At 34.3% G+C, this 12,653-nt stretch overlaps 1 pseudogene; it reads left to right on the top strand.

The window, feature by feature from the left end:
- LOC149540706 (caffeoylshikimate esterase-like) overlaps positions 1–4,513 on the top strand; it is a 29,807-nt pseudogene extending 25,294 nt beyond the window's left edge.
- The last annotated feature ends 8,140 nt before the right edge of the window (positions 4,514–12,653 follow it).

Raw genomic sequence — 12,653 nt, 5'->3', positions numbered from 1 at the left:
GAACATTGACTTTTGAATGTCATCTTTAAGTTTTGGGTAATTGGGGCAAGTTGAGGGAGATGATGAAGGGGAAAATTTTTTAGAATGAAATAATCCTTTTAGTTGTTAATTTCTCTAGATTGCAAACAGGAGCTGATGATACAAGCTTTTCTTAGAGAGTGATGCATGTCAACTTAAGAACACCAACATTTGAATAGTTGAATGACATCTTCAAGCTTTGGGTGATTGGGGAAAGTTAAGGGAGATGAAGGGGGAACAATTTTAGAGTGCAATTATCCTTTTAGTTGTTAACTTCTCTAGGCTACATGACCTGGATAATAAATAGGGGAATTGATGACATAAGCTTATTTCTTATAACAAATGTATGGAAGAGACTGCTTATGATTGGAAAAAGTTTTCTAATATCTTGAGTGATGCATGTCAACATAACACCAACTTTTGAATGTTCTCTACAAGTTTTAGGTAGTTGGGGCATTGTGAAGGACATAGTGAAAGAGACACTTCCAGAGTATAATTTATTAATTTGTGTATATTTATATTGTTGACCTACATAGAGTGTGAGGTATGCATAATACACAGGAGGAAACAATCATATGGGTTTTATGCTTGTGGAAAATTTATAATGGAGATTATTCTACAACTCTTCTGGACGAAGGTCATTCTCATCTTAAAGAAACATGGTACAATGTTGGATTGTTGCTACCCTGATAGCCATGGTGATTGTGCATGTAAGCAAAATACACAGGAAGAACCAATTACACAAGCTTTATACATGTTTAAAATGTACAATGAAGATTTTGATTAGCATTGGTATAGTGTTGGCTTACTGTTGCCCAGGTGGTCATGGTAGTTGCACATGTAAATAGAATGTACATGAGGGAACCATTACACAAGCTTCATACATAAAGAAAATGTATAATGGAGATTACTGATTAGCATTGATATAGTGTTGTCTTGCTATTACCTGAGTGGCTACAGTGAGTGCACATATAAATTATTAAATTCTCCTTGATGAAATATTGCAATATTATCAATAACTATGCAAGATTACACATTATCAGATTGTTTCCAGTTTTACATCTTTTGAGTAGTGATAGGAAATAGACAGGTTATTAATTATTGTTACTTTTATTTATTTAGATCCCAAACTGTCACTTGAGCTAAGAGGTCTTTGTTGATTGCCATTTGGAATTGATTATCACTGATACTATCCCAAAGGAGAATCTTATTGGGTAGAATTTTAATTTTTTCTTGAGTATTCTCTCAATAATTCTCTATTAATGATTTAGAAAAATTTCTATTTTGATGTGAATAGTTGAAAAGTAGATTAGTTGCCTTGGTGCCTGCACCTATAAAGTTGCTCAATTCTTCACATTTTTTGCTTGAGTTATTTTAATTCAATTCAGAAGCTCTATTGCCATGCTAATTACCAGGCATTGAAGGTTGCTAAACCTATTCAGAGTCTTTCTCACACTCTTCTTGGTATAATATAGGGCAAGCCACCATTCATTGCCTTGCACATAAGGTATCTAGAACAATTTGATTTAAGAGGATATTTCTTCTGTGTGTGTGTGTGTGTGTGTGAGAGAGAGAGAGAGAGAGAGAGAGAGAGAGAGAGAGAGAGAGAGAGAGAGAGAGAGAGAGAGAGAGAGAGAGATAGTTTGATTTTTTCTCAACTTATTTGGTTTTAGTAGTTATGTATGGTACTTGAAAACCTCACTTTTTTAGGATTATATATTGATGCCAGAGAAGAGAATAATCTTTGTATATGTAAAAATAAAATCACAATTTATATTGCATTGTAATTGCACATTCGTGGTATTACAAAATTGTGCATGATGAGATCTATAACTTGATAGTAATGAAACAAGGCTTTGAAGGTAGTTGTAAGAGAGCTTAATAGAGCATTTCATAAATGTTAAGAGTGACAATAAGTTCTAAAAAAGAGGAACACAAAAGGATTAGAATAATAAGTTGAAGGAATAATGAAACTTATTTGTTATTTTAATTACAAGTATCTTATTGCTAGTGTTTAGTTAGGAAAAATGTCTCTACTTACTTACACAATTCATTTCTAGAAATGTAAATTTCTTCTTTGAATTCAATATCATGGGTTTTGAAGAGTCTTCCACTTTTATATTATCTTGTTGTTGATAGATAAATTGTAGGTCATCAATCATTCTTATAAATACTAAATGTTACAATAATACAAAGAATCATGAATATGATGACTACATGAAGAACATTGTGTAGGTCAAAACAAGAGATTGATGTATGAGTCTATATCATAATTTTGGTTGAACAATTTGGGGTGATTATCCTTGTGGTGCTATTGTAATTTAATGGAAGTTGATACAATGTGTAGACAAGTTTTTCATTTTTGCAAATGTTAAAATTTAAAAAATTGAATGAACACTATCCTCTCGATTTATCTAAATACACAAGGAAACACAAGTAATGTATGCACATGTTGCTTCGACTGTATTTTCTTTATATCATTTTCTTCTTAAATTAATCACGATTTTGAATTTTGTTTTTGCTATAGAAAGAGCTATGGTATTACTATTGTATTTTAATTAGGAAATACAAGAAGCTTGGGGTAGTCTAAGCAAAGTCTAAGGTTGTTAAAACTAGTGTTGAAGATAGATCCAATATCATGATCATCATGGGATTTGAAGAGAAAATGAATAGAATTATGTGGCTGTGGTAGAGCATATGCTCAACTATTAGTATCCATGTCTATTTTTTTTGTTTTTGTTTATTGTTTCTGTGTGTTTCTCTATTTTTGTAGGCATTAATGCCTTTCTTTGGATGTCTCATTTGAATAAAAAACATACATTTCTTTATCAACATTTTTTTACGTTCTCTTGATGTAATTTCTATGGTAGGGAACCTAGTTCTATTATTTTGTGCAACACTTTTGACTCAATTTATTTGACCTACATAGTTTAAAATTGGTTTTCATAAATGCCCACTGTCAACTTATTATGTATTACAAATATTGATATGTATGCTTTATTGTAATTTATTATAAGCATCCATAAGTACAAGATACTTTAGGTCCTTCTAAGAGTTGACACACTATCACTTTATTTCTCCTTAATAAGGAATCCAAATCATTAGCTGTAGAAGTTTCTTTTATAGGCCTCGATGTCCTTTATAGGGAATACTTATTTAATTATTTGGTTTTACAGGCCATGGAGGTAGTGATGGGCTACATGGATATGTACCATCACTGGATTAGGTTTTTGAAGGCATGGTATGCATAAACAAGTTCCACATTTTTAACCAATATAGGAAGATATTATTATAATTATGAAATCATATATTACACCACCTTATCCTACAAAAAATGTTTCTACAAAAAGTAAGAACAAAGAACCTAGGAGTGCCATGCTTCTTGTTTTGCCACTCAATAGGAGGGGCAATTATCTTGAAGGTAGTATTCTTTCCTTCTTGATTTAATGGTTCCAAATTATTAAGATCCTACTTGAAGAATTCCTTTACTGATGTGCTTTTGATAAATAGGTTGGATTTACTAATTCTAGTTTTCAATCCTAAAGTAATTAAACACATTACTTTTTTACCTCTAGTCATTTATTTATTGTGAATATGATTATTAAATGTTTCTAGCACCTACTCACCTTGACTTTCATATAATACATGTTTGAAGGCAACATTAGATTCTAATGTCAAGAAAATGGTACAAGGAATTGTCACAACTTCTCCAACACTCTGTGTGTGGATTGCACATCCAATTTTTGTGGTAACACATTGAATTTTGAACTAGATTTGTTTTTAAGAGCATCTACCCTATATTACAGTGTTCAAAGATGATTTAAGAAGTATGGAACTCATAGCTGAGTACTATGATGTTAGGGACATCTATCAATATAGGTCAGGGGATCAATACATTAATCTTGGCACTTATACATAAATCGATTTCTTTAAAAAATAATTAAGAAGTTGCTAACATTAAAAAATAAAAATAAATGGTTCAAACCAGCTTTAAGATGAAGCAACTTTGAACAAGATTTTAGTATTTTAAAAAATCTTATATTCAAATAAAAATGAATTTGATAAATGTATGCTTGAATTATGGTAGGCAATTGCACCATTATTTTTACTTGTTTTACCAAGATATCAATTGAGTGGAGCAAGTAAGAGAGGATCAGCTGTATCTCATGATCAAGAAGCACTTATTGCTAAGTACTTTGATCCACTAGTATACACTGGACCAATTAGAATGTGAACAGGCTGTGAAGTACTTCGGATCTACTCATTTTTGCAACACAACATGCAAAGAGTAACTATTCCCTTTTTAGTCCTCCATGGAACTGTAGACACCGTGACAGATCCTACTACATCTTAGGATTTATATGATCAAGCCACTTCAAGTAATAAAACAATAAATCTTTACGAAGGACTTTTTCATGATTTATTGTTTGAACATGAGCAAGATGAGGTTGTCAGTGACATCCTTGATTGGATGGATAATAAACTAGAGTCCTAATGTAGTCCATGTTTGTCTCTTTGCCCCTACCCATTTCAAGAAAATGTAATAAAATATCTTGTTATTAAAACCTTTAGTCTTTCTATGACCTTGTCATGTGAAATAAACATTTTATTAGTGACAATTATGTGATGAAGAACTTAGAGCTAGTTGGCCACCAACGACTAATGTTTTCACCTTGAGTCTGACAACTTTAATAACGATTGAAGTCATGTTAATTCTTCATTGTTTGGAAAAGATGTGTGGTTTTATGATCTTGATAGTTCTCATTAGCTTGTAAAGTTCTTCTCTTTTATAGGTCAAGTATTCTATAAAATATGCAAGAAGGGCATATGCACCGAGTTGTGGTGCCAAAAAGGTGACAAGGTTTTTTTTTTCCCCTAATTTCAATAGCTTGCACGCGCTATTTGTGCAATCAAAAAAAAAAAAAAAAAGGGCTGCAAACCCACAACCCATCATTTTTATGTTCTTTTTTTGCTATTCCCACAGAGAACAATGTGTACGCGAGTAAAAAACCCAAGTTTTCACCATCATTTGCCAATATGCCTCCTCGCCAATGAAATCAAAGATAACAAGCACACCCACGACGATGCCGTAAGTGATATAAACTTAACTTTGCGTTGTTTAATATATTTTTCATATTGTTTTGTAGGGTTTTTACAAATTTTATTTACATTTGTTTATTTATTTGTATTTCAATTGATTTTTTATCAAGAAATGTCCATAATCAACCGAAAAATCCACAAGAGTCTCAAAACCCTCAAAACCAAAACCCTCATCAAGAAGAACAACAAATTCCACAACTCAAACCAATTGCAAGACCTCTGCTAGACACACAAGAAAATATAATAAATGAAATAGAGAGAGGCAAAACTGAATTAGAAAGACTCATTGCTCGGTTGAAAGAATACGGACAAACCAATCCAATGAGGGCTCAATTGGCATCATCCCTGAAATCTATTAACACCCAGATAGCCTTAGTTAGTGGTCAGTTAGATATTTGGCGGGTTAAGAGGGATGAACAAAAAATATTTTATGCAAATAAATTGTCATATAAAGATGTTAAAAAAAAAGAAATACCAAAAGGTAGTATATGTGCATTATTTAAAAAACCCGGTGAGCAAAATACTATTAGAGAGGGTACTAAACAATTCCCCATCCATTGGTGCATACACGATGCTATTAGAAATTTTTTTGGGGATAGATGGTGGATGGTTTTTGATGCCCCTCCTTGCAACAATCACGAGGTCCCCATGTATTTTTTGAAGAAATTATATTGTGAGTTTGTCCTTGGGGAGATCCCCAATTATTTTGATGTATTAGAATCCTAGGGTAGAGGTGGGGGGTCATCATTTGAGAGGCTGGGAGCACGTCATGACCCTAATGTAGTTAGGGCACCTGTGGTCAAGCCACATCGTGAGCATGTGACTATTCCTTTAGTTGTGAAGGAAAATGTAGAGGCCAACACTCTAGGGACCATTAATGCTTTGACACAGACCCTCATCCATTCCATGAGCCCATTAGTTGAGGAGGAGCCTTCTGTGCATCATGGTCACATGTGCACTTCATGCGGATCCCTATGCACATTTGGCACTCATGCGAGAGATGGTGCAGATGATGGGCTTGTCATCGATAAGTTATTGAACGACACATTTGGCATTTCCACACAGGTAAATTACAATTATAATTTACTAATTTGATCACATTTCATATGTATAGTGAATGATTAATTAATTAGCATCTATTGACATTGTTCAAAATTCAGAGTCAGAGTGTTGCTGCCCGCCTAGCAGTGATCCTCCAGGCCCATTTTTTGTCCCTTCCACAAGTCTTGAGGTATGTACCAATTTAATCATTTTAATTAATAAATATATTTATTAAGTAATCATATTAAGGATTGACAAAAAAAATTATGCATGTGCATCAGTTCTCCACAGGACCCTCAACCTTTACCATAGACTCAGAGCATAGACATCATACGAGCTTCACATAGGTACAGTTGTTTCATGTTAATTTAATTCATTTGATTATATTTATTTTATGTTTCATGTTAGATGTAACGTGTATTGTATGACATGCAGCTTATGAAGTCAGAAACACCTCCTCATCTGCGACAGTATGTTGATAGTGGAGTGGCCGCAACTGTGGCTAGCTCAAAGCCACTGACGGAGGTATGAAATAATTTTCTTCATTTTAGTTGTTGTTTATAATCTAGTTAATCTCAAAATTTCTAATGTTAACCTTTGCTTATATATTACTATAGCTTTTATGGTTTTCACACAAGCAATATGTATGTTAGGCCTACTGATACTCTTTTAATTATGGATCGAAACCTTGTTTTTGTTTTACTAAGTGGTAAGGGATAGTTTTGTTTAATGGTTATCTGCTGATAGTAGGTCAGTTTGTTGTTAAAGGGTCAGCCCCCTAGTTTTGGCTACTTTTAATTCAAAAACTAGGAGTGAAGGTAGAAGTGGCAGTGAAAGAATTAGATAAAGAAGAACTAGGAGCACATATTGAAGTTAGAAGTAGAGAAGAAGTAGGAAAATCAAATAAAGGTATGAGGACTAAGAGTAGGAGATAATGAAATTAAAAGTAAAGATAGGAATAGAAGATTAGTTGTATTCCAAGTTGATTGCAACTAGGAGTAGGACCTACAAGATGGAAGTTATATGTTTTCTATAAATAATTGTCAAGTTTAAAGATATAATTGGTGATTAGATATACTCACCTTGGTCTAGTAGAGTCATAAGTGCAGGAGAATTTTTGTTTTAAATTAATATTATTCATAGGCCAAAGTAAAATTTTGAACTTGATAATAGAACTAGGCATATCCTTATGATTCAAAGAAACTATAGTTTTTGGAATCAACACCATCAAATCTCCTTCACTATTTCTTTGGGATGAATGCAACTAGCATAACAAAATTCTACATTCTTTCATTCTCATCCTCCTCCTCCTCTCATACAAAATAAACTTGGATAAGATAACTTACTAGACTTTTGGATTCATGGCCCTTCTCTCTTCTTTTCATACTCTTATAGCTATGCTAGTGGGATAAATCATTGAGTATTTTCTTATCTTTTATTTTTGCTCTTTCTTTTCTCAAGTGACCACTTGAGCTTTTGCTATAGCTTTTTCAAGACGATGCTTGAGATTGAGACATTTTCTTGAGTGAGGTCTCTTCAACTAGTTGACTTGGAATCTTAGTAAGCTTTAGGATTTTGTTGTTCTTTTATGTATCCTTGCAAATGAATGTAATAGTTAATATTCTTGGTTTGGGAGCTTTTGTCCTTCAGCTTGGTGATATTTAATCTCCTTGTAGTTTTCCCAAAATCTTTACCTCTTTCTCTTTTTTTCTTCTACTTTATTGTGTGCATGAGGTGGACACATGCTTCCAATAAAGTGGGGACTACATGTATCATTTGAAAAAGTAAGAACACTTATTTGGTATTAATTTTAGCCCGATTTTAATATACATTATGGGTTTCTACATTGATTTCACAGTCTCCTAACACTCATTGGACGTTCAAATTATTATTTAAGTCCTATATTGATTCATTTTCTTTAAAAACTCAAGGTTACCCTTATCTATAAGTGTGCTTCTCTATTTCAAGTTCAATCAAATAATTCCTTTCATTTATTGGACCTTATCTTACCATTTATGACATGTATTTTCTCTCTAAACCCAAAAATAAGTTATATCAAATTTCACATGCTCTAAATATCTTGGACCCACAATCAAAACTTGGGTTGGAATTGGTGGGTATAAGATGACTTTGGTGATATTTACTTGGGTACAATATTTTTGTTGGTGATATGTGTATTTATAAATGATTATATTTATTGAATTGTTGTAGGGTCTTGTCATGCTTGATCATCCACGAGCATTTGAGGTGAACTTATAGAGTGATTATTTGTTGGCGATAAGAAATAATTGATTTTGTGTGTACATATATTTTATTTCAACGTATAATAAATATTGATTCATATCTACTTTCTTTGTATCAGTTGGAGCTAGAGAAGAGCCTCAACAAGAGGTCAAGTGAGCGTGTCAAGAGGGCCTCATCATCTCCACTATCTCCCTCCACATGATGACAAAGGACGTCGAGAGACTTGTTTCCTTCCCCTCATGGGAAGGAAAAGTGTAGTTGATCTAGACATGTATATATATAGGCATCAATGGACATATTCGATACACATTTGATGTAAATGACATTCTATATTTGATGTATGACATTATTTGACTTATGACATTATTGGTTAATATATGATATGTTTGTTCAGATACGACATATGATACATTAAATTAGATATGTTCGTGTATGACATTAAATTAGATATGTGCATGTATGAAATTAAATTCAATACCTAATCTATTCAAAACTTTGATAGAATATTGATTAACAATAAACTTTATCATTGTTTAAGCATAAGTTAATCATTTGCAATATGTCATCATCATATGATTTATGATCTTGTTCATGTTTAAAGGTTTCCTTCTCTATCATTTGTTTATCAAGTTTAATTCAATACCTAATTAGTTTGAATTTTTGATACAATATTGATTGGAAATAGACTTTATCAGGCAATATTCGTGGACCTCCTGGCAATTGGTCACCTAAATGAGAACCTTGAGATTTATTAGGAACTCTATTAAAGAAATCAGTAGTTTGAAATTACTCTATCCCACAAAATTAGATCAAAAGTTCTCTAAACATTTGTGTTAAAAATAAGAAAAAAAATTGATCACAAGTGGTCACAAAGTTTGTGTAGAAGAAAAAATCATTGTTACAAAAAGAATATAGACAAGAAGAAAAAACACAATTAGCTTGTTGAGCTTCAATACATAACCACCATTCTTTATCATCAATTGAAAAATGTCAGAGAGAGTAGAGAAAAGATGGATTATTTGCAAAAAAAAGTCATTTTAAAAACCATAAATTTAACATAATCATTGATAGTTTTATGTGTTTTCATACATTAATGATTGTAACATAATCACCAGTTGATTGGAATGTGTTGTTATTATTCTATAGTAACTAGATTAAGGTAAAAATAAAAGTTTAATAAATAGTTGTGATGTATAAGAAAGAGAGATATCTCACATGAGAGGGACGAATCTAAGATGACACATAAGATACTTGTAAGAGGGAGCTATACTTGTTAACGAATTTACAATGCATGTTATGGAAAAACATAGAGCATCTTTAAAAGGAAATAAAAGAGTATGACAAGTGGAAGGAACATGTTGTTTTGTAGACTTGTATTCAAATTTGGGTGTCGATTTTCTAATGAAGGATTCAAGCATTGCAATTTGGTCATTTTCGCTCATGTTATCCTTGTATCTCACTCTCTTTTATTCCCCCCCCCGTCTTTGTATTTCTATTTTTTCCATATCTATGTAGCCATCTATCCTCTTCATATCTCCCTCACTAATGCAGAGATGTTGAGCAAGAAGTGAGGTTTAAGCACTTTCTTCTTCCTAATCTACCAAACTAAACTTGTGGCCTTCCTAATATCTTACTCCCTTAGGATATCATTTTTGTGGCCTATTTAAAGTGATCATTTGTGAACTCCTCCAAGGTGAGTATTTCTCCAATCAAGATCTTGCACCTTTTTGTTTTAGGGACACTAGCCCTATTCCAAGCCAATAATTGTAACTCTTCACCAATGGCTTCACCAACCCCAAGTTTCTATTGGGACACGTTCCTTATGTTGAACTGATTGAGAATCAACTCTTGGTTTAACCCTCCAATTGTCATACAGTACAAAATGTTGACTATCATAGAATTCCTTGTAGGTCTCCTAATCTGATTTTCAAGACTTAAAATTCCTCTTAGGTTGAAATCTAACTATTCTATGGCTAGATTCAGACACCCTTTGGAAATTTATTTAAGACTCCAAAGCTTGGATTCCCAATTCCATTCCTATAGCACCTAACCCATGTAAAGTACATAGACCTAATAAGGTCACACTAGGTTTGGTTTTCAAAGTAATTACTAGATAATTGGTGCATGGCCTCAGACCTCCTCTATTCACCAATATTTATCATCTTCAAATTATGATGAAACACAATAATGTTTCCACTTTTTTCTATTATATATTCCCCCTTATGAAAATACTCATAGTACTAATAAACCATTCATCTCCTCCTTGCAACACTTCTCTACTTCATGTCTTTGCATAACTCATATCTTAACTATAACACTTCTCTCCTTGAGTAGCATTCACCAATAGTTCATTTATCCCCCTTTGTCTCATATCTTCTATTTTTACATCACTACCTTTGATATAAGTCCATTCAATATTTTATCTTCATTAACAATTTATCAATGTTTTAAACTAAATTTTCAATGTTGTTAACTAAATTTCCCCTTTTCTTAACATCTTTAAAGTTAGTCAATATTGATTATCCATTGTCACATAGGAATAGGAAGAGGTTGGGGATAGGGTTCACCTGGCCAACCAGAGCTAACAGAGCAGACGCTTTGATCCCATGACGAAAGGTGAGAGAGATTTGGCAGTTGGCAACTTTGTACTAGCCAACATTGCAAGTTTCGGCATCACCCGAGATGGCATTGTAAAATGAAAACAGAATGTGATCTCCAAAAAGTGAGAGAGTTTATTGTAGGTCTCTGCAACACGGTCATGCAGGAACTAGAATCACATCCATACCTCACACGAGCTCCAAGATATGCCCCATCAAAGATCGCAGCCCTATGGGATTTAGTAACCCTTGGGGACATTTCGGTTCGGCGTGCCTGAGAACGTTCGAGCATTGAAGGGGATAGGACGTGGTTGAGGATAGGGTTTACCCAGCCGCCTAGAGCTAACATAGTAGACAATTTGATCCCATGACGAAAGGTGAGAGAAATTTGGTAATTGGCAACTTTGTACTAGCCAACATTGTAAGTTTTAGCATCACCCGAGATGGCATTGTAAAATGAAAAAAAATAATGATATCCAAAAAGTGAGAGAGGTTATTGTAGGTCTCTGCAATATGGTCTTGTAGGAATTAGAATCGCATCCATACCTCACACGAGCTCCAAGATATACCTCGTCAAAGATCACAACCCTATGGCATTTAGTGACCCTTAGGGACATTCTGGTTCGGTGTGCCCGAGAATGTTCGAGCGCTGAAGTGGATAGGAGGAGGTTGAGGATAGGGTTTACCTAGCCACCCAAAGCTAATGGAGTAGACAGTTTGATCCCACGATGAAAGGTGAGGGAGATTTGACAGTTGGCAACTTTGTACTAGCCAACACTGCAAGTTTTAGCATCACCCGAGATGGCATTGTAAAATGAAGATGGAATGTGATATTCAAAAAGAGAGAGAGGTTATTGTAGGTCTCTGCAACATAGTCTTTTAGGAACTAGAATTGCATCCATACCTTGCACAAGCTTCGAGATATGCCCCGTTAAAGATCGCAACCTTGTGGCATTTAGTGACCCTTGGGGACATTCTGGTTTGGTGTGCCCGAGAATGTTTGAGCGCTAAAGCGGATAGGAGGAGGTTCAGGATAGGGTTTACCTAGCCACCCAGAGCTAACAGAGTAGACAGTTTGATCCCACGATGAAAGGTGAGAGAGATTTGGCAGTTGGCAACTTTGTACTAGCCAACACTGCAAGTTTAAGCATCACCCAAGATGGCATTGTAAAATGGAACGGAATGTGATATCCAAAAAGTGAGACAGGTTATTGTAGGTCTTTGCAACATGGTCCTGTAGGAGCTAGAATCACATCCATACCTTGCACGAGCTCCGAGATATGCCCTATCAAAGATCGTAGCCCTGTGGCATTTAGTAACCCTAGGGGACATTCCAATTCGGTGTGCCCGAGAATGTTCGAGCACCGAAGCAGATAGGATGAGGTTGAGGATAGGGTTTACTCAGCCACTCAGAGCTAACAAAGTAGATAGTTTGATCCCACAACCTTTTTTCCACTAAGTTGCAAATTTGAGGAACTTTTACAACTTTCAACAATCACTAATAGATTTGGGAGTGTTTTGCGACGTCAATTTGCATTTGACTTTTTTTTTTCCTTATAGCTCGACGACGTCGCAATTGCGACGTCGTCGGGCTATAAGGCAAAAAAAAAGAGGCGCATTGCTCATTATCTGCTGCCGTCGAATCGAGCTCCG

This window comes from Cupressus sempervirens, chromosome 9 (assembly GCF_028749045.1).
Source record: "Cupressus sempervirens isolate cs-2001-9-10 chromosome 9, ASM2874904v1, whole genome shotgun sequence".
In the NCBI taxonomy this organism is placed as follows: Eukaryota; Viridiplantae; Streptophyta; class Pinopsida; order Cupressales; family Cupressaceae; genus Cupressus; species Cupressus sempervirens.
Note: the sequence above shows the minus strand (reverse complement) of the source record. Positions and strands in the feature narration are given on the sequence as shown.